Below are 23,988 nucleotides of genomic sequence, written 5' to 3' on the forward strand. Positions count from 1 at the left end.
CATTCATTTGGCCAATGAAGTTTATCTTTCCATGTCAAAGGTACTGTGAATTATACAAAACTGTAGAAAATACAATTCTTGCACTTTTGATATTTATGAACTAGAAATGCACACAAGCAATTTCAATTAGACAGTACATTATAAGTGTTATTAGCATTGGAGCATGGGAGAACCAGGTGAAGAGATACACTATTTCAATACAACAAACAGTTGTTAAAGTCAAACACTTGTTAAGGTCCTACACTATTATTTGTGAAGACCATATTGGGGCCTGGAAATAAAAGCACAAAATAGTCTCTGTCCTCAAAAAACTAACTTTCTGTTGGAGGAGACAAATAAAAGGTAACTGCAAGAAGGAAAGAACAACTAGAGCAACCAGGAAAGGATTCCAGTATGAGGTATCATCATTTGATTTGAATGATGAAAGAAGCTAAAGACTTCTAAGAGGGAAAGGAATGGAAGGATCCATTCCAGGAAATGGCATTTACCCAGAAAAGGCACCAAAGGAGGAGATGAAATGCCAAATTCAGGAAAACATCAAGTTTTGGCTCAAAGGATAGAAATGTGAATTAAATTTAGAAAGGTCAGATTAGGCGTTTATGATTTAATCTAAAGGCACCAGAAAACTACCAAAGATTCTTGAGCAAAGAAGTGGCAATGATCAGACCTGATAATGGAAAGACTATAAGCAAAGACACAAAGGAGAGAAGGAGGTAGGGGGAGAGAAAGAGAAAGAGTGTGTGTGTGGTAGGGGTACAGATATCAAGAAGTGGGTTACTTTGGCTGAGGTTAAATGTGAATTGGGGAATGGTGAGAAATAGGCCCAAAATTTTAAATTAAAATAATCTAGATTGGAATCTCATACTTCAAGTTCTCAAATACCATGGTAAGAACCAGTCTGTGAATCACTGATGATTCACAGGTGTCAGTCTAAAATAATATTTAAAATTGGAAAACTGGATGATGTCACAGTGCTAAAGAAAGAAAAATATCCCAATCATTAAATTGGTAGCTAATCTTTTTGCGTGACATGGACCCCTTCTTAGAATATAATAAAATGCTCAAAATAAAATACACAGATTTCAAAGAAAATCAATTTTATTAAAAATTTCCAAGGTATTTTAAAAAAATACAAGCTCACAGATTACAGGTTAAAAATTCCTGCATTACATATTAATGGAGAGGAATTATGAAATTACCTAAATAATTCAAGTAATATACCAACATACTGCAGGTCCCATAGATATATTTCAATCATTCAACACACATTTATAAAGTGTCTGTGCTACGACCCAGTAGGATACAAAGAATTAAACAATCCCTACCCTCAAGAGTTTAAACCTAACTATCAAGGGAGAGGTCATGTAGTTATACAAATATACATAAGACAAATACTAAATACAAGTTACAGTTATATACAAAATACAAAATAAAGTTAAGGAGGAAAGGCACCCATGCAATAGGGGATAGGGGGATTAAGAAAAATATCATGCAAAAGGTGGTGCTTGAGCTAGGATGCCAGGGATTTTATGAGGCAGAGGTGAAGAAAAAGAATGTATTACAAGCCCAGAGAAGAATCAATGTAAAGGCTCAAATAAAGGAGACTTGAATGAGGAACAGAATGAATGCCAGTTTAAAGAATGGTCTAAAGAATGCATGAAAAGGAATATAAATAAGGTAGGAAAAGTAGGTTTGAGTCAGTTTGGAAAGGGCTTTTAAAGTCAAATCAGATTTCCCAGTTGTATGACCCTGGGCAAGTCACTCAACCCCTATTGCCTAGCCCTTACTACTCTTCTGCCTGGGAACCAAGCCAAGACACAAGGTATGGGTTTAAAAAGAAAAAAAAAATTAAGTCAAGTCAAGAGTTTCTATTTCACCAGAGACAAAAGAAAAACAGAGCAAACTGAGTAAAGAAATGACAGTCATATCTGTAGTTAAGTAAAATTATTTTGGCAGTAGGGTGAAGAATGTCCTTTGGAGTAGGAAGACATTTAAGGTAGAGAAGTCAACTAAGAGGCCATTTAGGAGTTAAGAGGAGATGAGATGAGGGTCAAAAAACTAGAACACTATGTGTTAAGATAGAGTGGAAATAGCAAAATTTGGGAAATGATTGAATAGCTTAAAAAATGGTGGTGCCTTCAAGAAGAAATCTAGAAATCTACATGAGATATGGATTTTAAGGGGAAAATAAATAATTCTGTTTTGGATATGTTGAGTTTGGGCTATCTCCAGAATATCTAGTTTGAAATGTCTAAAGAAAGTTAGTAATTTGAGATTGAAGAGGAAAAGCTAAACAAGATATATAGATTCAATTATAATGGGTAGTAATATGGGCCTGGAGTCAGGAAGATCTGCATTCAAATTCAGTCTCAGACACTTACTAGTCATGTAAACTTAGGCAAGTCACTTCTGTTTACCTTAGCTTCCTCACCTAGAAAATGATAATTTTAGCATCTACCTCCAGGGTTGTGAGGATCAAATGACACAAAGTTGTGTAAGCTTACTTGGCATGATGCTTGGCACATAGTAGGTCTAATGTTAGCTATTTTCATGATGGTGATGATGATGATGGATGTGTCCTGTTCATAAGTAACTGATGAAGAAGGAGGAAGGGAAAGAAGAGGAAAAAGAAAAGGAAAAAAGATAAGGAAAGAAGGCCCAAGAAAGAGACTTGGAAAAATGCACAATTGTAGAGTGGGGGAGGGGATAATACAGGAGCCAGCAAAGGAGTATAAGGAATTAGACAAATAAGAGAAAATATCACCATGGAAACTAGAAGGGGGGAAGGGGAGGGGGGAAATAGAGGGAAAGAGCCTTGGGAAAAACCCCAAGTTACGCAGAGGAAGGATGGATGATTAAGCCAGCAAAAGAGATTCAGAAGTACAAATAAGACAACTACAAGAAAACAGTGTCATAAAAACTCAGGAGAGGATGGCCAATATTACCAAATGCAATTGGGAAATAAAAATCATCAGGACAGTCAAGAAGATGACTGAAGAAAGGTCAACATATTTAGCAATTTAAAAATCATTGATAACTCTGAAGAGTGCAGCTTCAGTAAAGTAGGGAGGGTATTATAAAAGTTAGATTGTATAGATTTGTGTAAGAAGACAATCCACTTATTCTATAAATTTAACCAAAAAAGGGATCTGATGGTAATCTAGCAAAGAGTTTTTCAGAATCGGAGAGAATGGCATTTTGAAACAGGAAGATGGTAAAGATAATAGGGGTTATCTGCTGGAGAAGCAGGAAAGAGATGGGCTCAAGAGCATATAGAGAGAGGCACTGGCTTTACCAGTAAGGGCCACTTTATTATCAAATATTGAAGGAAAGGACAATTTCAGATAAACAGAAAAGGAGTTGGCAGAGTCACCAAATGCACATACCCTTTTTAATTTTGCTTTGAAAGCTTTTTCTCCCAGAAAACACTGTAGGAGAGTTACCACCACCATTACCACCATCCCTATAAGACCATGCCTATTTAGCTATTCAACAAACATTTATTAGCAACTATTATGTTCAAAGCCAGAGCCAGGCTTGGAGGATACAAAGATTTCACCCTAATGGTTGAGATGCAAAGCAAAAAGCAAATAAAATCAGGGAGGGGCGGGGGAGAGAAGCTGAGAAAAAGATGGAGAAGAGAGAGATGGAGGAAGAATAGGATCAAAAAAGGTTGTACAAAAGAAATGGCATCTGAATTAAGCCTTAAAGAAAAGGAAAGACGTCAATATCTCAAAATGAGTAGCATTTCAGGCAAAGATACAGAGAAGGAAAAGTCAAGAAGAAATGACAAGTAGTTCTGGCTCCCTCCCTGTTATACACACTGCTATACATCTCAACTCCTTTTCCTTTGTATCACCACTTGCCCTCTCCTTCTCCCTCTCTCTCTCTGTTAACCAGTTCGCATTATGTGGCAGATTGTCAAAATTTCATATGATCATAGATTTAGAACTAGAAGGAACCTTATAGAATTACCTGGTTTTCCTCGTTTTTCAGATACAAATACTGATGCTAATAGGTTAATTTACTTGTCCAAGGTCACAAAGCTAGTAAGTAGCAAAGGAATAGAACTGATGCCTTAAAGTCAAGAATATATAGATTCAACTCCCATTTTATTCCCTGTTAAGACTATGGGTAAGTCATTTAAACTCTTTCTGTAAAATGAGAACACTAATACCTGTAGTACCTAACTCAAGAGCTTTTGAGGATTAAATGAGATCTAATTTATGCAAGATAACTGACAAGCCTTAAAATAATACATGGTAGTTGTTACTATTGTTACTAGCTTTAAAAAAACCCAGCTCCTCAGATTTTAAATCCAGGCCTCATGCCACTATGGTTCTCTTTCCTTTGTTTGCCTACAGAGCTTAAAATTTATATATGATAACTATAAATCATAAAACTACACTGTAATAATAATAATGTTCAGGAAATTGTTCCATACACAGATCATACTCCATACACAGATCATACCCATGTTTATGGAATTGGACACTTGCCATTTAGCAGTAGGGCTGCTTCTGATAGTCGGCATCAAGAAATGTTATGGAAAGATATAGTTGTTTTCATTAAATGAAACTTCAAAACATGCTCCCCTGCAATATTCTTTTTCAATTCCTAACCTATTCCTCTGTCAATCCATCATCTATTGACTTAGACAAACCTTCTAAACTCAAATGGAGGTCCCCTGTCCCTTTAAAAAGTCTTTCTATTGTTCCTTGGAAGATTTTTTTTGAAGTGAGGTCATAAGAAGTACACAATATTCCAAGATAAGGCTAAACCTTGGTTTTGCACCAGAATTGGGCAAATTCTGGTTTTGTTTCTAATACTAACCTTGCTAAAGATGATCGTGGCTCTCACTTTATAGAGATTAAAAGTTTAAAAAAACCCTTACGTACATTAATCATCTCATTTGAGCCTTAAAATAACCTCATAATGTAGAATGTACAACTGTCTCAATTTAACCAGTAAGAAAATCGAAGCTCAGAAACTAAGTGCTTTGTCCACATGGCAAAGTAGCAGAATCAGAACTTAATCCAGATCTTCTCATTCCAAGTCCAGGAATCTACCAAATATGTTGTTGGATTTTCTGGTTAGTGATAATACCACAGAAATACCTTCAGAAGTGTGTGTGTGTGGGGGGGGGGGGGGGTGATTTGCAATGGGAGTACTAGACAGAATCTATGAACCAGAGTTTAACTTCCAATTTAATTTTTGACCTGTATGATTCTGGGCAAATCCCTTAACCTCTCTGGGCCTCAATTTCCTTATGAGTGAATTTGAATCAAATGGCTATAATCCCTTCCATCTCTAAATCTATGATTCTATTTTCCAACGTTACAATGAAATAACATGAAAATCATCATCCGGTATATTTATCAGCACATGTATTCAGTGATGAGACAGGAAAAAATTAAAAGAAAAGCAATGAATTAAAGTCGAATATAAAAACAAATGTCTATTGAGGTAATCTTGCTCTTTCCATGTGATGATGAAATTTTTGTTGATCTAGGGCCCTGTTGGCAGGTGTGGCAAGTGTGCCCCAGTGACATGGAAGGGGCTACTCCATTCCCCCTCTCTAGAATGCCTGAGGACATTTTTTGCATGCCCCACTCCCCTGTCCAGCTGTCCAATGTGAGTACCTTCTCCCTCAATTCTCTGGGAGCTCATAAGCAGCTAGAAGTTACACAGTTTAGGCACATGATTTCAAAAAGGTTTACCAATGCTGTTCAAGGGAATATTTGAGGCCCTACACACAATAAAATGAACTTTTTAAATCAGTCTTAAAATATTTTAAGGAATATTATTTTCTGATTTTAAAAATCATGCTAAAAAGGCTAACATTGAGACTATTTAAAATAATAACACTAACACTATGTGGATCTCAGTTTCCTCATTTCTGAAAAATGAAGAGGGAGGGGGTACTAACCCAGATGACCTCAAAGTTCCCTTCTACCTCTAATGATATAATTTCTAAGATCCTATACTCAAAATTACAGAAAGGTAAAATATAACACACATTGCCAAAAATTCTATAGAAGCAGGGATTCCAAAAGTCTTAGCAATCTGGTTATAGTATTCACCAGTCTAAAACTACTTTCACACTATGAACTCTTGTTTTTTCCTATTTTTATACTGTTCTTGTTATTTCAAACAACTGGCCTTTTCCCAGATATCTTTGTCCAGGTACAACTATGCAGTTTGTAACCATATCTTTAAGTAGAAGAGAACATAAGGCACTTTAAATAACGAATAGCAATGCCAGTGTCTGCTGGGATACATAGTTGTCTAGCAAACAACAATAATCAGGAAATTAATAGATTAAACCTATGTTAGCTTTCTGTACTCAACCTATAGGCTTATTAAGTGAATGGTGATTGACCAAATAAAAGCTTTTCATGTACCAAAATTGTATGATGAGTGAGCCAAGGATTAGATCTTTGTCAAACTTGACAAAGTATGGTGATATTAACTAAAAATGAGAATTAATTTTCCTACTCTTTCCCAAACAAGAGTAAGACAACAACCACCATGTTCTCTTAGAGGCATAAGGGAAGGATAAAAGAAGAGAAGAAAAGCAGGAAAAAGGAAAGACTTTCCCTACTCAAGGAAAGAAACAGAATTGATGTCTTCATCATGGTATGAGGAAAGGTATCAGATACAATTGCATCTGCAAAATTTGTAATTTCAAAGAGTAAAAGGTGAATAAGGTTTAACTTACATATAACTTTAATTATCCAAGTAATTGTCTAAAGTCTCCTTTTGTATTTAACTCTGGAGACCTCAGACATTTCTATAGAGGTAAGTTATTGGTTCTATTTGTGATGATACATTAATTACCATTTTTCTTGACAACAGTAACAAAAAAAAATAAAGCTCTTACAGTTAATAACTGATATTTACATAGTATTTAAGGTTTAGGAAACACTAATCAGTTGCCTGGAAAAGCCAGTATTATCATCTCCGGTTTTTTGTTGTTTTTTTAAGGCCTTACCTTCTGTCTTCTAAGGCAGAAGAGATATAATTAGGCAATGGGGGTTAAGTGACTTGCCCAGGGTAACAGTTAGGAAGTGTCTGAGGCCAAATTTGAACCTGGACCTCCTGTCTCTAGGCCTGGCTCTCAATCCACTGAACCATCTGACTGTCTCCATCATTTCCATTTTAAAGAGTAGAAAAGTGAGACCCCAGAAAGAATAGGCCATTTATTTGCCCAAGATCAGTAAGTGGCCGAACTGGGACTAGAATTCAGATCTTTCAAATCCAAATCCACCTCACACTACAATAGCACATTATCTAAAAAGAGAAGTCAGAGAAAAGATAACCTTTTTATCAATTTTATACTTGTGTTTCAAATCTTAGTTCAACAGGAATAAGGAAAGTATTTTAATGTTTAATTGCTCAAAAAAATTAACCAAAGAAATGACATATAGTCCACCTGGCCAAATATACCTGGAAAATAGCACTGAGGAAAATAGATTCATTTTATTAGCCCTAATGATGTCAAAGTAAGCCAGAAAAGGTAATTCTCACTTGACAGGTACCTGGGATGAATGCAAGGTGGTCATCAGCATGAATAGCAGCCATCAATAATGTATTATGAACTGAGCCCAAGTCTTTGTAATTATAGTTCTAATGAGCTTATTTAAATAAATAACACTTTTCTTTCTATGGCAACAGATCTTCATTCTCCTGAAATCCGAAAATTAAAATAGTGAACTGATTCCTATTAAAGTTTAGGCCAAACGATTCACTAGAAACTCACTGCAAACAATTGAGTAGGCAAAGGAATTCCACACTGAGTAATAGAGCAGAAGCAGAGGTCAATTAATACATTGACCAACCTCTTCTTGAGAGTACAATGTCTAACTCAACCAAGTCTTCTGTTCTCTACTAAAGAATAAAGTTATACGTTTCCTACCCCAAACTGCAAAGTAATTATTACATAAATCTTTACTTACTTTTGTAGCTAAATCACATAATTTTTTATGTCACTTATTACCTTACTATCACTTCATAGCAAAAGACCAAATTAACACACTATACTATGGTTCTGATTTTAACTTTTCAACATCAAAAGTGCAAGGAAGAACTTCCTAATTGTTATTGGGTTAAGACTTAAGGGGACTACTATTCTAGTTTTTCAGATGAAATCTGTACAGGTGTTGCATATATTCAGTTTTATGCCCTGTACAAGTAGACTGAGGACCCTATTTAATTTTTTTCTGCACTTGCTTTTTTCTCTTCTTCCTGAGTAACTATCAAATTTTGAAAATTCCTTAGAAGTTCATAATTCTTAGACTCTCTTAAAAGAATCTTCCTTTTAAGGGCATACATCCTGTAAAATTTAAAGCCTCTTTGTAGTACTAAATATTATACATTATAAGCTAAGGTTCAGGATATAGATAAACAAAATATACCACAAAGGTTGATACTCCAAGAGAAAGGATCCTGATGGGCCTTCCACCCCATTCTGGTGCAGCCTGTATGATGAACAATTAAAATCCACAATAGGTAGACTCATGAAAGGGATAGTCCCCTAAAACTAAGAGATCTGAACAAAGGACATCCAAAAGTCATCCTGATTTCAAAATCCCAAAATAAGTTATAGCAAAAAACATTCAATTTTAGTAAGTTTTAAGGGTAATCTATTCAAATGTGAATCTAATTCTAAGATGCAGAAGAAAAAACATAAGCAAAATAATTCTGAAGAAAAACATACCACAACTTGAATCAAAATCAAAACTTTTTTTAATTATACAATTAAGATAGCTTCAATAGATTTGTGTTTTCATTGGAAAACAAATTTTAGAATCAAGGCAGTCACGCTTTGTCCTCGCCTTCCTTTCATCTTACTTTTTTACTCTGTCTACTTCTGATATCCTATAGGCAAGAGACAGGGCTACTTATTTTGCACAGATGAGACCATTGGACTTTACCATCTACCACTGAGTTCTAAATTTCTCTGGTCCTTTCTATTTGTCCTGGACCTGATCTCATGTTTTGTCTCTCCCTATGAGCTATGGAGAATATGAGTTCCTTGAGACCTGTCTCATGGTCTCACTTTGTCTCTTTTCTATCTCCAGCTCTTACTAGTCATTTGACACAGTAAGAGCTTTTCATGATTTTGAGTGACTTTTCATTCATTCATCCAAATAAATCAAGCAAAAATAAAACCAATTATATTGTTTCTCCTATTAACATCAGTTTCATATAGCTAGATATCTACTAAGAAGAAATGATTAAATACTAAATTCTTACTCTGTACCAGGAATTGTGCATTAAGTACAAAGTGAATTAAGTACAAAATACAAAAAAAAGTCAGTCCTTGCATTCTAATAGAAAGAGATATTGGTAGCCAGGTTAGATTTGTTTTGGTCTAGGAAGTCACAGGAATGAGGAATAGAGGCACAGCCAACCAACTGTCAAGTTATCCTTGATAGTTACAAGGGACCACGAAGGGAGCAAAGCAATGTGGCAGGAAGACGGTCAGGGTTAAAAATAGTTGGGGTCTGGGAGAAGATGGGTGGTTCAGTGGATTGACAGCCAGGCCTAGAGACAAGAGGTTCTAGGTTCAAATCTGACTTCAGACATTTCCTAGCAGTGTGACAGTATTCAATATACAGTGTTGATCCTAAAAAGGTAAAGAGTTAAAAAAAAAAATCGGGGTCTGAAACTAGATAGCCATTGTAGGCTCCCCAGTATAATATAGCTCCAGGATATGAATAGCAAAGTAAAAAAACAAAACAAAACAAAAAGCTGAGAATATCACCCATTGAAGCAAATACAAACACAAACAGAAACAAAAAAGACTTCCTAAAAGACCAACACTATGAAACAAAGTAAAGTATCATAAATTGGTTTTGATGTCCTCTGATCCTCTAGGTGTCTAGATAAGTGGTCTCCAAACCTTTTTCTTTTTCATCATGCATCCCTATTATCTAAAAACAAACAACAATAATCTGATGAGCATGGGGGGGGGGGGGGGGGTGTAGGTGGAGGGAGATGATATAATGGGGAAGAAAAAAGGAGGGTGGAAAATGGCCAATAATTTCCCAATGCTATCTACATAGTTGCTGCTATAGATACCAGATCCAGATTAGTTTTTAACTGCTGGGAGAGCCCAAAGCCTAGTTCAGAAGGAGGAAGGCAAGGAGTTCTAGACTAAACTGAGTGAAGGGTAGGTATACTTATATTGGAAACAGACTCCATAAAGGGCTGTCAAGAGGAGATACTACCCATTCATCTTCCTACCCTCCAATTAAGCTGACCACACACCTCTTGGAATCAAGTCACCTTTTCTTCTTTAGAGACAACTAATAAAGCCCCATGTGGACTGTTATCTTCCTTGTTCAGATAAGATCTCAAACATTCAGTCCTTTAAGAAACATTTGGGGGTGGGGGGTCAGGCAGCTAAGTGGCTCATTAGATTCAAAGCCAGGCCCAGAGATGGGAGTTCAAATATGACCTCAGACACTTCCTAGCTGTGTGACCCTGAGCAAGTCACTTAACCCCCACTGCCTAGCCCTTACCACCCTTTTGCCTTAGAAGCAAGGTAAGGGTTATTTAAAAAGAAAGAAAGAAGCATTTGGTGGGGCAGCTAGCTGGCTCAGTGGTTTGACAGCCAAGCCTGGAAATAGTAGGTCCTGGATTCAAATTTGGCCTCAGACATTTAGCTCTGTGTCTCTGGACAAGTCACTTAACCTCAAAACTCTGGGCAAACTACTTAATCGATCTGTCCAACCCTTACAATTTGTCTACCTTGGTACTGATACTTAGTTTCAATCCTAAAACAAAAGGTAAAGGTTTCAAAAAAGAGAAACATTTAGTATGCACCAATTGTATGCCAAGCAACTATTTTAGCAAAGCTCTGTGGAAGGCCCAAAGTTTCAAAAACATAATTCCTGCTTTAACAGAGCTTATGTATTAACATAAAACATATAACATAAAACATAAAAAAATAAATAAATACATAAAACAAATAGAAAATTATATATAAGGAGACCATTAGAAAGTTGTAAAATTGTTTTGTGAGTGAGTGAGGGTAATAAGATCTTTACAGAAGAGTGACCATGAGTGCAAAAATCAAGGAGGTAGCATTTTGAGACAGTTTTTAAAAGATGAGAAGGAATTCAAAGATTTGGGAGGGGAAACAACATTACAGACAAATCCTCTCACCAAAGGAACAAAAACCTTTTGCCTGAATTTTCTGCAAAACCCTACCTCAGTTAACTGCCTCAATTCTCTACTATATTTGTCAGAAAATAGCTTTTCCCCCTCTTTTCTTCCTCCAAAATCTGCAAATAGCAGCAAATTAATAATGGCTATGAACTTTGGGTTTGATATATTTTCCTTAAAATTTGGACTCTTGTCTCTTGTACTTCAACAATATCTAAAAGGGAATTCTGCACTAGTTACTGTTCCCACTCAATTCTTAATCTCCCTTCAGGAATTATTGATCCAGGTATTTCCTGATCACTTCCCTGGGAATATCATTGTTCTCACTATACAATCAGAAACCAAAAATTTTTGTCATTTGTCAACAAAAAAAATGTGATCTTTAGTCTAAAGGTGCAAAGTATAACTTACTTCCAATTTCCAGTTATATTATCAACCGATATTTAACTCCTAACAACTTCTCACAACCAGTTTTGTCAGCATTACAACAGCTAGTAAGATAATACTAGATTTTCAAAAAAAGAGCTAAATTCTACTCCCTATTAGAAAATAAAGTCTAGAAAACTCTATAAAATATTCTATATCTTTACATTTTCTAAATTTCAGGGCCCACATTGAGTTTTTTACAAGAATAGATTTCACAGATTGATCCAAAAGTAATGTAATAAATAGGACTTGATATTTCACATTATACTAGGCAAAACATAACCCCTTTAAGAGAGCTTTAAAAATATAAACAAACCAATAAAGGTTAATTTTTGTCCTGGGGAAGAACATTTTCTATCATTCAGAAAAAGGTAAAGTGGGCAAAGCAGTCAAATCAGCTCAAGATCACATTAAAAGGTATGAAAAAAGGAAAGATTTTGTCCTGCTTTTCCTGAAATGGCTTCCATAATTGGCATGTAAATACAGTCTTATCATTATACCACTAGGGGAAAAGATCCTAGTTATAATCTTTGTATATCTCTGTAGGCTTATGTTGTAAAATATTACATGTAATGATTATCTTGCCTTAAAAATGAGAACTAGTTATTTCTGGTGGTAAAATAACATCCAAAATCTGCTAAATTTTCTAAATTAATAATGCATTAAAATGAAGATTAAAAACTGACATACAAAACTCACATTAACAAACCTAACATTGAAAGGAAAAAGTAGTCATTGTTCAAATGCTAATCATAGCTCTTGGCATCTGGTGTTTAAAATTTCTTTCTCACAATAAAGTTCTAAATATCAAAAAAGAGGCAATTTCACTAAAACCCTCGTGTTTTTTTAACCTTTTAGTAAACTTCCAGCAAAAAAATTGTTTTAAACAAGCTTTTTTTTCACCAAAACTAAGGAACACTCAAAAGAATTGCTGATAAACCTCATATACACTGACAATTTTTTAAAATTCAGGCTGCTGAATTATATGTCACATTTCAAGCTGATGTGACAGGAAATAGCTAAGCTATTGAATCCTTAAATATGGGGTGTGTAACAGAAACATTCCTGAAGCTCCTCAAGTTTACTGAGGTTAGTAGACAGCCATAAAAAAATACTAGTTTAAGTCAAATATTATCCCTTTATCCACACTTATCATTTGCCCATAGCACCATTTGACAATTTGAGGTTATATTTTCAGTAGATGCTACTCAAAGCAATGCAAAAGAAATTTTTCCTGAACACAAGAGTTAAAAATGCAAAGCATTCAGAAAAATATTAAAACGCATTATTTGTGAAATATCTCCTACCCTTGGCTTCAGTATCTTGACATCTTAAGTCAAAGAACTCCTGTTAAGATTCAAATTCCCAGGAGAAAAAAAGGTTCAGATCCTGTCTAAGAGCACACAATGGAATCACAGCTGACGATGCACATCTTTTCTGGATGTCTCCATATGTTCAAGAGTTCCTTCCCCCCAACTAGGCATTAAGGGACTTGCCTCTCTATTAGCCACAAGGAATATGAGAACATTTTCAAGGATTGTCGTAGTGAATCAAACACAATAGTGTGTTATTCTTGAACATACAAAAAGAAAGAGGAGGGCACATGTCAGTGACCATCTGTAACTAAATTAACTGTTGGGAGGATGGGGGAGATTGTTGATAAATTTGAAGCAATACTATAGATTGCTCTCCACTATTGTAAGCAGTTGGCAAGTAAAACCAAACTATAAATCAGGGAAAAGAACTATTCTATCAATAAAATGTAAAGTAACAAACTGAAACAAAATAGACCTAACCTTTTCCACATAAATGCAAAAATTGCACTAGGTTATTTGCTCTGCATTTGAAACTGGACTAATAAAATGGTATCATTAATAGAATTTAGCAAGTATTTTTCCTTATTTTTAGCTGTAGCTTTGCTTCAATTCTTTCATGGTAAAGTTTAATGAGAAAAGGTAACTAAAATATAAATATAAAACTTTTAAAGAATGTCTTCAAGTAAAATTAAAGGAATCTAATCACAAAATAAATTTATTCTTGACCTAATTTTATACACTCTCTGAACTCCTGAAATTTGGGATTAAAAGTCTTCACAAACTCCAGTTGAGAACAAGAATACAGTTTCAACCAATGTGCCACTAACCTCACCAACAAAGAACAAGAGCACAAGAGACCAAGCATTGCAGCAGCTGCTGTCTTTTTTTAAAGACTGTTATTTCTGCAGGGTAACCTGTGTTCTGTATAGAGAATAAGACCCACTATTCTCTCTCTCCCTTAAAAAGTCACTAAGTCATTTATTTGACAAACAATCACACCATGAAAGTTGTCTCTCACCCTGCTTAAACTAGGGAAGCACCCACTCGATCTACATTTTAACAGTGTTTAAGGAGAAAGCTATTTTAAAAGATTTGTTTTTAAGAATCTTTTCTTAAAGATTGTGGGAGTAATTTGTCAAACTACATTTTACTCAAAACTCCCCCTACACACAAATATTCTTTGACCAGCTTAAATACCAAAGCTTTTATGTTTCACACAGTGATGCTTTAGTTTCTAACTACATTCTGTTTACCCAAGAAGCCAAAGAAAATGCATACCATAAACCACAATCTTCTATATTTTCTGCTTCATCCCCACATAACCAAGGTTCAGGCAAATTTTGGAAACTGGAAGTCTAATTAAACAAGTTAAGATTCACGAAAAAGTAGTAATATTTTTCACTTTGTGTTTCTAGGATAATCTTGACCTAAACCTATAACCAACAGCTTTTTAAATACCAAAATACTCTTAAAGTCTGGTTTCAATGATCATATGCTGGCATTGCTAGGAAATATAACGCAGGTCGATAAACAGAACCCTTGAGGATCCAGGGAGAGTCCAGATCCAAAACCTCTCCCATAAAGAGCATCCTCACAACATGTCATTTTAGACATTTGCCTCAAAAAAACGATGCCTCATCCCAAAGTGACTTAAGATTTCATCATACAATTGTAAGGCACCCATGCCTTTAACCAAGAGCAGCACACTCAGCTTCGCACACGCGAACCCCTTTTCCCAAGACAAGGGGGCTCTGTCGCTAAAGCTAGGAACACAAGAGCCAGGGTAGGGCGCCTGGTCTGGGAGAGGAGCAAGAAGGCTCTAGCTGGCGTCTCCATAGCTCCCCGCCCCAAGGCAACTCCTCTTTAACAGGCTCAAAGAAAACCCCGCCCCTTCCCTCCTCCCACTCCTGCGATTGGCTTACCAAAACCCGGTCAGTCAGATTCCCCTCCTCCGACTGGCTAGCTGCCCCATCACTCAGACACAGCGCGATCCGGGTCGATGGGAGGGGAAGGCAGCGAGGGAGGTGGAGTGGGATTGAGATTAAAGGAGGAGGGAGGTTGGTTGGTCTGTCCGTCAGTCAGTCCGTCCGTTCGTCAGTCTGTCGGTGGTCAGGTCTGAGTCTCCGGAATAAAAAAGTTGCCCCAGCGGCGGGGCTGTGCATGAGGAAAGGCAATCACAGCTCAACCCCAAGGCCCAGAGGAAGGAGCTACATACATACAGTACAGCCGGCGGCTCCGGTCCCCGCATCCCACAGGCCCCGGAAACCAGAGGGGCGGAGGGAAAGAGGGCGGGGCCATCAACCCAGAGACCGGCCCCACCCCCGATCCGAGGAGAGGCGCCTCCGGGACTCGGGGAGGAGAAATAGGAGGGGGAGGAGAGATGGCCAAGGGGCGGGAGCACTAGGCCGGCGGCTCAGGCCCCTCCCCAGCCGCGACCCAGAGAGAGAGCCGAGCCCCCGGCGCTGGGCGGGGTGTGGGTGAGGGCCCCTCCCCGCTTCCCGCCTGGGGCCCGGAGGCCAGTCACTCCAGGGGCGTGGAGAAGGGAGGGAAGCAGAGGACCAGGGGGAGGGGGCGCTGGCGAGCCAACCCGGAACCTTCTCAGGCCGCCGCCGCCGCCCCCGGCCCCGGCGCGCCCGCTGCCAGCCCACCAGCTCCGACCCAGAAAGTTAAGTGTAGGGCGCGAGCTGGGCTCGGGTGCGAGCACAGGGCATCTGTCTCCTTCCTCAGCTGCCATCGTACATCGGGAGAGCTCCCCTCACCCAGCCCAACCCACTCCCCCTTGCCATCTCTCCAGCCTCCCTGTGCTCCAGCTTCCCCTCCTCCCCGCTGGCTCCACGGCCTCTTCCCCCACCCCGAGGTGCAACTTCTCCATGTAACCTTGCCTCACCTTCCCTCCAATCCCCTGCCGGGCAGAGCGTCCCGACCTCGCCCCCCGGTCTGACCCCTGGCTTCCCCTACACACCTCCCGGTGCAGTTCTCCCGAGTCCTCGCCGGCGCCCCGACGGCTCCCCCACCCGCCCGGCCAGCCCATTCCGCGATCTCACCTCCCTCATCCCCCGGGGCTCCCGTCTTTTCCAGCTCCCTCTGCCCACCGATTACGGCGTGCAGTAGTGCCCGGTGCCTCCTCCCAGGCGCGAACCTCCTTCCCTCTCTTCTTCCTTCTCTCCCGGGGCTGCGGCTTCCCCCTCGCAGCCCCGCCGCCGCCCCCTCTCCCGAGCTGGGGCCGCTCCCCCCGCCTTTCGCTCTGGGACTCGCTGTCCCAGTTCACAGGAGGGAGGTGCGCGCGTGTGTGTGCATATGTGGGAGTGCATGTGTGTGCGCGCGCGTGTGTGTGTATGTGTGTGCAGGGGGGTGGGGAGAACCTTCCTTTCTCTACCAGGAACTCCCCCCTCCCCGGTCTCCAACCAAAAACAAAAACTCCCTAACTCCGCAGCTTCCTGGGATGCAGCAACCCCACGGGGGCCCCACGCACTACACCCGCCCAGACGAGGCGAGCAAGGAAGAGGAGAGAGCAGGAGACGCGCAACCGGCGGGCGGATGGCTCTCCCAGGGGCTCCCCCGCCGCCACAGATGGGGATGGGGATGGTGCACCTCCCCTTCACCCCCACCCCCCGCCGCCGGGAAGGTGCATTTACCGGACAGTCGGTGGGTCAGTCAGTCAATCAGGTGGCGGCTGCCTACAGCGCTGACCTTCCCGGCTGGAGCGGAGGCTGTGGCCGCCATGTTCCCGTGTTAATAACTGCTGCCTGGTTGTTTATTTCAATGGAGATCCTCCCCCCGACTCCCCTCCTCCTCCTCTCTTCACTTACAGAGAGAGGGAGACAGCGAGCAAGTGAGCCGAGGAGGGGGCACCGTAAGGCCGCCAGCCCCTCCCTCCCTCCTCCTCTTTCCTCCTCCTCCTCCTCCTCCTCCTCCCCCCCACTACAGGCGCAGGAGCAGCAGCCAAGTCCTGTCACTGGGGGAAGGACGAGAGGAGGAAACTTCCCTCCCCCTCCCCTCCCTCCTCCCTCAGCTCCGCAACATCGCCCATGCGAGGGGGCAAAGGTGGCAGAAGGGGCACTGGAATCGCCGGGCTTGGGGGGCAAGGGGCAGGAGAGGGTCGACGTGTCCGAAGCGGCCAAGTCTACCGGGGAGGGTTGGGGGGAGGCAAATGCAGCGTAAGGCTGGTGGCGAGGGGGAAGGGGGAGGGACGCAGAACGGGACTGAGAAAGGGTGGCCGATCCTGTGGGCTTCTGATAGTGTGAAGAGATGACCCCGCGGCCAGGCAAAAAGCAGTGCCAAAAAAAAATAGAAGAGAGAGGGAGAACTAAGGAAGGGCCTGCATGGCAATTAGAAGACAATGGGCAACTTCAGGGCTGCTGTCTAGTTAGGGTGTTGCTACAACCCATGGAGAAAACGTTAGATTTGGTAATTCAGGCCCTTTGAAATGGGTGGCTGTATCACTTGTGGGCCAAACATCGATTCCACTGGCAGAACCTCTCAGTGCCCCCCCCCCCCATCTTCTTCCTGCCAACCCTCCTCTATACATCCTTGGGCTGCCACGACCCTTTCCCATCTCATCATCTCCAAAAGAGAGTCTTCCCAATTGCACGTGCATTTTAGCAAAAAAAAAAAAAAAAAAAGCTGGGGAAGGAAGCAAAGGAGAGGCCAACTTCAATAGAAGTTCAGTCCACCAGATTAGGGTAAAGCAAAAACAAAACAAAAACTGAGCATTTAACCACCCACCACCTGAACTGAGCTAGCACAACCACCAGGGTTTTCATATGGAAATCTACTAAATTATTTAACCATAAGTAGGAAGGTAAAGAAAGATAGAAACTGAAAACAGCTAAATAGAGGTCAAGGAAGAACCTAGAAGGGGCACTAGGTACCTCTGAGTTTTCTTGTGCAGTGAATGGACTGGCACCTTTTAATTTAAATCATAGCTAAAAGATTGTCCTAACTGGCTTGGGGGTCGTGGGGAGAGGAACCCTAGGGGGCATCAGGTTTGTTGTGTTGTAAATTTTCATGCTTTTTATGAAGAATCCTGGGCACTTCTCTAGAAGCTCAGAATGGTGAGAACTAAAGTGGGACACTCACAGACAAGCCAAATAAGGTTCCTTTGGTGACCCTTGAAGAAAAGATACATTTCCAAGAACAGAGGGTCTTAACCAAGGGTACAAGAAGTTAGATTCAAAACAATTTTTCCCTAACATTTAATTGGAATTGAACATTTCCTTCAATTATTAAGTAGAGCACAAATATTCTAAGGAGTAGGCTACACCAGATTGCCAAAGCAGGACATGACAAAAAGATTAAATACCTCAATTTTCCTACCCAGAGCCTGCCTACTTCCAGCAATCCTAGTCCTGTGGTAATTCTACATTCTCCAGTGCCTCATTGTGGCCTGGGAGTGACCCTGGGTTCTCAAAGGCTGTGCCAGCAGAATGTAAACTCTGGCAGATCCTACCAAGCTGGAAAGGCTCTGGTAACAGATGGAGTCTGTTTTCAGAAGAATAACCTAGGTACCAATAGACTGGCCACCTGGTGATGGTTGTTGTTTTTTTCTAATTCATGGCAATCCATGAAACATGGATAGTGGTGATACTGGCATATTGCTATACTCTGAACTCTTGTCACCATTAGGTAATGGTGATTAGTTTTATTGTAAGAAAATTTCAGTTTACATGTTCAGGGCACATTTAAGTCACTAACAATTTGAACAATCTTATGACTATATGTTTCCAAAATTTCATACATGCCAAAATATTCATAACACCACTTTTTGTAGTAATGAAAATTGGAAAGTCAGTTCCCCATTAATTGGTGAATGGCTGAATAAATTATGGTATATAAAAGAATCCTGTTATAATATGCTTTAAGACAAGTAATATGAGGAATTCAGAGAAACATTGGAAGACAAAGATTTAAAATAAAGAATCAAAAATTTTAAACACAATGGCAGTAATAAATTAAAAAATATTAAAAAGCATCTAAAATAATGAAATTACTAACTGGTTCCACAGGTAATATGAGACAACACACTCTCCATTCAGAGATGAGGGGCTATGGATGCTGATTATCCAATGCCCTGACAAATGGATGACTGCTATTTTTCTTCAAGGGAAGATACTATGGAGAAAAGATATTGAGAAATAACTTAAGGATTATTGTTTTTAAGCCTCAAAAGGCTTCAATCCTTTTTTTTTTAAGAGGTAAATTACTTCTGTAGGAACTGATGCAAAGCAAAATAAGCAGAACTAAGAGAACATTGTACACAGTAACAGCAATATTATGTGATGATCAAGTGTGAAAACTTGGCTACTCAGCAATACATCGATCTGGAACAATTCTGAAAGACTTATGACAAAGAATGCTATCCACCTCCAGAGAAAGAGCTATAGGAATCCAATTGCTGTGGATCAGAGCATATTATCTTTGACTTCAATGTATTTATAGTTTTATTTTGGAGTTTTGATTATATTTGTATGTATGTTTTTACAACAATGGCCAATATGGAAGTGTTTTGCATGATAATAAAAATAAAATAAATACTGTCATTACATGTAATTGGGAAAAAATGAAATATTTAAACTTAAGAAGTAACTTATGTAGTGTGGTCTGGCGAGAGTCAGGAAAAGTGGGTTACTTGCTTCATAATCCTGAGAAGTCCTATAAATTTGTGCTTTAGTTTCTTCATTTGTAAAATAGGAGTAATAATACCTGGCAAAGACTTGTCTGATCAGAACTGCCAAAGCAGGATAACAATTCTACAGGTAGTATGATCCAGCTGTGTTGGAGAAGACATAGCACACATGCCCCAGGATGCCAGAAGGGGCTGCTCTGTGCCCCCTCTCCACCACACCTGGAGACAATGTTTACATGCCCAGCCACTCAATGCAAGCACTTCCTCTACTGTCTGAGCTAATGATGGGGGAGGGGGGGAGGAGTGAGGAGACTCATAGGCACCTTGAAAGTATCCTTTGGGCACACAATCTCTAAAAGGTTCACCAGTGCTGGTCTAGGGGAAAGAACAGTGGCTTTGAGGTCAGTGACACATTGGCAGGTCACACAGGTAGTACACAGAGTACTTACTACCTGTGTGACCTTTCTACCTGTGTGACCTTAGGCAAAGTTATTTAACTTCCCAAGGTCCTTGTTTCTTCATCTTTGAAATAAGGAGTTTGAACTAGATAGCCTCTGAGGTTCCTTTTAGTTTTAAATGTGTGACCCTAAAAGAAAACAACACTAAAGACTTCAAAATTGATCAATGAAGTGACTAAACATTACTTCAAAGGACAAGTGGTGAAAGCATATGCCTCCTGCCTTTTGATAGAGAAGGCAAAAATATGTCTGAAATAACCAATGTTTGGCTCTTTTCCTTAGCTGTATTTTGTTACAAGAAAAGGTTCTGTTAGAGTGGAGAGATGTTGGGAAATGACAGCAATATGGAAAAAGGAACCATAAACATTAATCCATTGTACTGTGAGAATTATGAGGCATAAGGAAATATGATCATGTTTGGAATATGCCTTGTTCTTTTTACCTGTGTATTTTTCCCTCTTGTACCATTTGAGGGTCCTCCTTAGCACCAAACCTATTCTATTATTCCCTTTTAAAACTTCTCATATCCTCTACTCCCACCTCCTTTTGGGCTAAACCCCTCCCCAGACCCCCAAAACCATCCTTAAGACACAAGAATGGTTCACAAGCCTAACAGTAACTTTACTAGCTCTGGCCACAATTATCAATCTCACTGATAAAGAACTGCATCAGAGCTCAAAAAACAGAAGTCAAGAGATAAGGGGGCGGGAATTTTCTTCAGTAGAGAATATGATGAATAGGGAATACAGCTAAGTCCAGCATATATTCAAATTCACACTTTTGGAAGCTGTCATCATGTCATCATAAACTATGGCAACTGGTTCCAACCCAATGGAAATAATGCAGTACAAATTCAAAAATGCAACCACTTCACAAGATTCATTATTGACATTAATTGAGACCCAGTTGTATGTGATGAATGCAAGAAGACCAACCTAGAAGTAGTCAAATAGTTGACAGAATGGTGTAGAAAAGAATACTAGAGTTGAAATCAGAAGCCCTGGGTTTGAATTCTGACAGAGCCACCTTTCTTTATAAGAGCCTAGCCACATAGCTTAACTGGCAACCCTCACTCTAAGTCAAATAATAATACAACTACAACCTATCTCACAGAATGTTGAGAGGCAAGTGCCATGTAAAAGTGGTCTACTATGGCCATTAATAATGTTAGCAAAGAGAAAGGGAAGCAAAGGCATGGGGCTGGGAATATTGACAAGATGCACACAATACACCCAATGAAATGACACCCCCCCCACACTTCCCATTCAAGTCCCAGGAAAGTCTTCATCTTTTGAAATCACTTCAACCCTGAGACACACCTCATCAGTTACCTTTTACCTTTGGGGCCCCTCCCTCTCTCTAATTGGGGAGGATGTAGAGTTCCTAGATCCTCAGTTTTAAGGAAGGAGCCCAGAACAATCTTCTCTCCATTTCCCAGCTGGCTACACTTCTTTAGACTTTTTAGACTTTTAGACTTCCCTCAAGTCAAGCACTGAGCACACACACACACACACACACACACACACACACACACACACACACACACACACACACACACACACACCTTCCATTTTGTATCTTATCTTTTCCTTTTAGATGGTAAACTCCTTGAAGGCAGGAAGGAATCTTTGGCTTTCTTTGAATTTTCATTGTTGAGCACCTAGCAGTAGGCAATTAATATTTATTGGCTCACTGACAAACTAATTCAGTAGAAAAATGAATGACTATGGAACAAGTGTACAAAGAGACAAACAAGTAAAAGAAAAACTTATTGACAAGCAGTAATGAAAAATAATGGAGTAAGTGAAATGACCTAGAAGATTATACATGAAGGAACTGGTAGGAAGAAAACAGGTTAATCCCAAACCAAAGGCTCAAGAAATGCAAGGCCTACCCATCTAGTTCTAATGAAGGGGGAGGAGAATATTAAAATGGAAAATATGCTATTAGAAAATAATTTATAAATTAATTTACATGAGATATTTTCTATTCTAGTAGGCTTTTCTCCTCTTTGGCTATGTCTCCTATGACACAAAACACCAGTCTTTTCATTTAAAAAAATTCAGTTATGTAAGGTTTGTTTTTTTTTTAAGTCAAATCAGTTGTTTGACATCTTTCTAATAAAAACAACCTGGTGATTGAATTTTTGTCTTTTCTACTATTCCTCGGCTCTGTCTAATTCCCTTTTTTTTCTCTCAAAGATCCTTAAGTATTTGGAATATCTCATCTAATCATACACCTTCAACCTTCACTTTTAATAGATTATCCTAAAATCTAGACTTTCAACTTTGACCTCTAGCTTTAGTTCCACATTTCCAGATGGTTATTTTTGTTTGAATTACTTCAATTACATGAAGTTCAGTAGCTCTAAGCAAACTACTCTTCTAAACTTGATCTTCTCTCCTGACTTTTAAAATATTTTTTTAATTAATAAAAAGATCAGGAAATACTCTAACATAGTAATGTTGGACTTTGAATCATAAATTTAAATTTCACCTCTTACATTTACTAGCTATGTGACCCTGGGCAAGTCACTTACCCTTGTTTGTCTCAGTTCAACTATAAAATGAGCTGGAGAAGGAAATGGCAAACCATCCCAGTATTTTGGCCAAGAAAATCCCAAATAAGGTCATAAAGAGTTGGACTGAATGACAATATAAATGGCAGCTTATTATTATCCAAGTCTCAAAACTTCTGAGTTATTTCCTACCCCACCCTTTTCTTCATCCCTTTACTCTTCCCCATAATCCGGTCATTAAAAAAATTTTACCTCTCTTAGTGTCCCTGCTTTTCCATTCTTGAAGCCACCAACCTAGTTCAAGGCCTTACCCCACACACTGGCACTTCAATAGCCTCCAAACTGATCTCCACAGTTTCTGTTTCTCCTGGATTCAGGCTCTCCTGAAGAACCCTACCAAATTTATCTTCCTAAAACTTCATTTTCATTTTGTTTCTTCCCACTCAATAGAGCAGCTTAAAATCACTCTGGTGCCTACAGCATCATCTAAAAAGTCTGGTTAAGGCTCTTGGCAGACTGGCCCTGACCTATTTTTCCAGCATCATCTTCCACTCCTTCTGGACTAGAACCCTATACCTCTGATATACTGTTTTACTGTCCCTTAGACCCCTTGCCCTTTTGCTTGTGGTGTCCAACCCACCTAGAATGCCTTGCCAACTAACCTCTCCTTTCCATGAATAGACTTCTTTTCAAATCTATTCATTTTTCAAGATACAGCTCAAATACATCCACTTTTTCATGACCCTATGAGCTTAACCTGATCTCCATTCTCTGAAATATTTTAATAGTTTGTGAGTTCAGCAATAGAGTGGAAACTGAGTAGATCTATAGGGGATATTCCATGGAGCATGAGCCCAGAACTCCCCCAGAAACTTCTGGGGACTCTAAAGACCTAGTGACTCACTGCTTGGGCTTCTGCATGCTGACTAACTTCCTGGCTACTTCTGGCCATGTGGTGGCCCAGTGCTGAAAGAACTTGGCATTTTAGAGTGACATGGAAACGTGTGGTTCCTTAGTCCTCCCCTAGCCCAGTGACAGCAGCAAAGGAGAAAGGGCTATAACTCAACAGGGCAGTTTTCGTCCTCAAGCTTTGGGCTTGGGTTCTTCTGCATGATAAATAGTGCACTCTGTCTAGAGACCTATGGGTAAGGCCATAGGCTAGACTCTGCCCCCCATAAGATGCCAGCTCCTTATGGAATGGGGGGAGCAACCATGCAAGTTTGCACCTGGGCCCCAGTTTATCCCTTCCTTTGCAAATTTCCTTTCCTTTCCTTTCCTCAGCAGTTTACCTTGTGATTCCAAATAGCCAGGGAGGCTTGTTAAATGCGGCAGCTCCAAGATCCCCAGGCTACAATAGCTGATAGCTGAGAAGCTTCTTCCTCCTAGGGACTGGCCACTAACAAGATTGACTTTTTACCAGAACACAAGTATTAGGAGTGGTTTGGACAAAACCAAGCCTAGGTGAAATGT

At 39.7% G+C, this 23,988-nt stretch overlaps 1 protein-coding gene across 43 annotated transcripts in view; it reads right to left on the minus strand.

Annotated features, from left to right (window-relative positions):
• The window catches only part of NCOA2 (nuclear receptor coactivator 2), a 442,178-nt gene that overhangs the window by 283,360 nt on the left and 134,830 nt on the right, over nt 1–23,988 (minus strand). For 6 of the 43 annotated variants that reach the window (XM_056824064.1, XM_056824080.1, XM_056824072.1 and 3 more), the window contains exon 1: nt 16,553–16,689. The exons of 9 other annotated variants lie outside the window; for them this stretch is intronic. The gene's annotated coding sequence lies outside the window, so the exon portion shown is untranslated. Of the gene's footprint in view, nt 1–14,839; nt 15,568–15,961; nt 16,313–16,552; nt 16,695–23,988 lie in introns of those variants that run through there. 28 more of the 43 variants (XM_056824065.1, XM_056824087.1, XM_056824068.1 and 25 more) reach the window with 13 other exon arrangements.

The sequence above is a fragment of the Monodelphis domestica genome, chromosome 3, assembly GCF_027887165.1.
Source record: "Monodelphis domestica isolate mMonDom1 chromosome 3, mMonDom1.pri, whole genome shotgun sequence".
In the NCBI taxonomy this organism is placed as follows: Eukaryota; Metazoa; Chordata; class Mammalia; order Didelphimorphia; family Didelphidae; genus Monodelphis; species Monodelphis domestica.